The sequence below is a fragment of the Lampris incognitus genome, chromosome 17 (genome assembly GCF_029633865.1).
Source record: "Lampris incognitus isolate fLamInc1 chromosome 17, fLamInc1.hap2, whole genome shotgun sequence".
NCBI lineage: Eukaryota > Metazoa > Chordata > Actinopteri > Lampriformes > Lampridae > Lampris > Lampris incognitus.
Window position 1 is genome coordinate 7,959,698 of NC_079227.1, and position 3,807 is coordinate 7,963,504.

The following is a 3,807-nucleotide window of genomic DNA, read 5'->3' on the forward strand; positions in this document are numbered from 1 at the left end:
TGAAAACAATCTGATAAAAACACTATGGAGCATTTAATAATCGAGTTGCAACAGAATTAGAATAACAGTTTTACACGGAAGTAAAATGCAACGACGCCCTGATGACGACAGAAAATCCACTCTAGAACAGTGTTTCCCAACCCATTCCTCAAGGACCCCCTATCCTGCAAATTTTCTTTGCAACCCTGAATAGGTACCTGTTTGTAGTTATTCAACCAATCAGCAATGACTTATGTCAGATTTTGCACACCTTGCATAATTAAGAGATGTGAGATGATTGGTTGAGTAAGTACAAGCAGGGCTACCTATGCAGGGTTACCATGAAAATCTGCAGGATAGGGGTTCCTTGAGGACTGGGTTGGGAAACGCTGCTCTAGAACATGTCCAGAAGAAGTCAAAATACTTGCTCGTTTTTGGAGGATTTGTTGGTTGCAAAAAGAATTCAGATCTCTTTGTTTCACTGCGGTGATCTTAGAACACATTTTAACAATGCTGTTCAGGCTGTTTTTGTCTTTTGCTGTGAGGCCGTGAAACCAGCAGATAAATGAAAAACTTGGAAGACTGAATAAGAAATTGATAAAAGCAACGTTGGATGACAGGACTGACAGAAAAGGAATTTAGTTTACGGTGAAGGTGAATTCTCTGGTGCCCCCGTTTCACAATAGCCTCAGTGTTCACATCAAATGTAAGGTGTTCATTGATGATAGTGCCCAAATATTTTTATGACGTAACCATTCCCACACTTTCATTATGTATGATGCACTCTTTGGCTGCACATCTGTTACGTCTAAAATCAATAATTAGTTCCTTGGTTTTAGAGACATTTAAGTCCAAGAAGTTGTTATCACACCACCAAGAAATAAAATCAGTGAGAGTATTCCCATGGACTGATTCTGAACCTTGGAGGAGGCTCAGCAATGCAGTGTTGGTCAGAAAATTTGACCAAATAGCTGCCCTCCTGAGTGCTCCTGCGTCCATCAGTGTACATGATAAAAAGTAAGGGCGAAAGGACTCATCCTTGTGGTGAGCTACAGAGTCTTAAGAGACAGCCATTTACAGAAATCTGCTCTCTGTCAGTAAAGAAGTCTAAAATCCATAACACAAGCTGGTGAGGCAAATTAAAATCACATAGCAACCCATCTATTAAAAGATGGCAGCTGCATTTTATTGAATGCTGATGAAAAGTCAGCAAACAAAAGCCTGGCATGGGCTCATAAAGTCATTAATAACTTTTTTAAGACTTCACAGAGCTTCATCAATTTGTTAATCAGATTGATTTTTCATAAATTAATGTAAATTGTGTTTGGTAGCTGGTGGGTGTCTTTATGCATGCTCAATAATCCAGGTAAAAAAAAAACCCAAAGAAATTTGAATCAGTTCATCTGGACACAACATTTATTGAGACATAAGTTTAATCGCTCATCTAAGGGACATCTTCAGTCTAAACTGACTGCAGGTATCCCCACCTTTAGAAGCAATACAGCTGCATAATGACCGAAACCAACAATCGGGTTTCGTATGCAGATAGGCGTGACCCTTAACTAGAGTTTCAATGGCCGTGTGGACTATTCACAGAAGATTTGGGAATGTTTGTGCGGAAGTGACGGAAAAGTTGAGACGTGTATTTTCCAAACACTGCGTCTCAGTTGCTTTCAAACCCCAAAACATGCTGTGCCAGAAATTGGTCCACCCCAAGGATTGGGTCCCCCAGCAACAAATAGAAGCAATACAGTGTATGCTGTTAAGTGCCGGGAGGATTGCCATGACTTTTCCATCAGGGAAACCAAACAGAGGATGGCACAACACAGAAGAGCTAACACGTCAGGCCAGGACTCTGCAGTCTACATCCATGTGCAGGCCAGTGGACACTTTTTCAAGGATGAGGATGTGCACGTCCTTGATAGGGAGGAACACTGGTTTGAAGGGGGAGTCAAAGGCCATCTATGTGAAGAGGGAACGCCCATCCCTGAACTGAGGGGGGGATGGGCTAAGAGTACATCTGTTGCCATCTTACAGTGCTGTGATTGCGTTCATGCTGGAACCTGTCCCAGCAGTCATTGAGCGGCAGGCGGGGGGACACCCTGGACAGGCCATCACAGGGCTCACACACATTCACACCTAGGGACAATTTAGTATGGCCGATTCACCTGATCTACGTGTCTTTGAGCTGTGGGAGGAAACTGGAGCACCCAGAGGAAACCCAGGTGTGCACATCTGGATAAAAGCATGAAAATGGGTACGTGGGGGTTTTAGAGTGCTGATTTCAAAAATAGCGGGAACTACGGGTCCGCGGTGCAGTGGCGCCCCCAGAAATGTTTCATAGGGGGGGGGGGCAAATGGGGCCACTGAAAATCTTGGGGTGGCACACCAAAACCAAAAGCCATGACTGAATTTCGGGAATTCTATGACGCTGTTGTAGTGTACTGTATAGCCTAGTGGAAAACTGTCAATATGAGAGTTAAGAAAAATATACATTATTGATTTAAATGAACAGCACCTAATGTAAAATATCCGATAGAAGCATATTCTGCATATGCGACTCGTGGCTGGGGGGGGGGGGGCAGCGGCCACCCTGATACTATCCCTGCCCCCCCCCCTTGGGGGCGCCACTGCCGCGGCGGTGTAGCGGTCTAAGCATCGGCTTTGTGTCGATGCAGTTGCCCGCTGGGGACGAACCCCGGTCTTGTCAGATCCGACTATGGCCGGACTCGGTGAAGCAGCGATCTTTCGCAAAGCCCCGCCCCCCTCAGTTACTGTTGCTATGCCCGTCAAGCGTTTCAGAACTATCCAGGAAGTAGCCGGAAAACACCAAAACATGAAGGAAGAAATCAGCGCATTGTGTGGGTAAAAGTAACAGTAATAATACGTTAGCTGTATTAGCTATCAATAGTAGCTAGCAGCAAGCTTAGCTTGGAGCAGACAGGTATCTTTGTTGATTTTGGATGTGTTACTTTTCCTGTCTCCCGTCTTCTGACTACCTTCGCCGGAAGCTACAGGGGAACCGAATTTATTTGGGATCCAGGGCCGAAGTTGGCTGGCGCTGTCCGTCACTGCCCGGTGCTAGCTAGCTAGCTAAGCTCCGGAGCACAACCCAACACGGCTCAATAGTTAACTTCGTCTGAAAATGGCGAGGACACCGTCTTCTCTCTCTGGAAACACGTTTAATCCTTCTTCGCAGCTGCACAAAACGTTGACATAGGACCCAATATATCACAGTTCTTAGTCATAATATCTCCTTTCACTTGCGCAGAGCTCCCAATACCGTTCGCGCCACACAACAACAACAACTTCCTCATTCCCCCCTCCCTACCAACCAATCAGAGTCCGACCCCAGATCTCGCTCTTAAAGCGGTACACCCTTATTTACCAACAGATGGCGTAAGCTGGCCAAATCTATTGCCCACATTGCGCTTCTTGCGTTCTGGGTTTCGGGAAGGGAAAGAAAATGACACCCCCCTCCAACCTTTCCAGATATCTAGTATGGGATCTGCAGACCCCCATAGGCACACCGTTTCAGCGTCTTGCTGTGCGTTTGAAAGCTTGACGGACCTCGCTCACATAGAAACCGTTGCTAAGGTGGGATGGGACAAGCCCCGCTCTGGGGCGGGACTTTGCGAAAGGCCAATCACGGCAGTTTATTACTGCCCCGCTTGCTGCGCAAGCGCAGGGTTGGAAACTGGCGGGCCGGTGGTAAGCCTTAGCTAGCGCGTACTCACTCGACTTTATCCGGTGTCCTAAAAGTTACCTTCATTCCAGCCATCAGCGGTCGGCAAGGAGCCGGTTAACTGCTGCAGACGCCGGGGACGA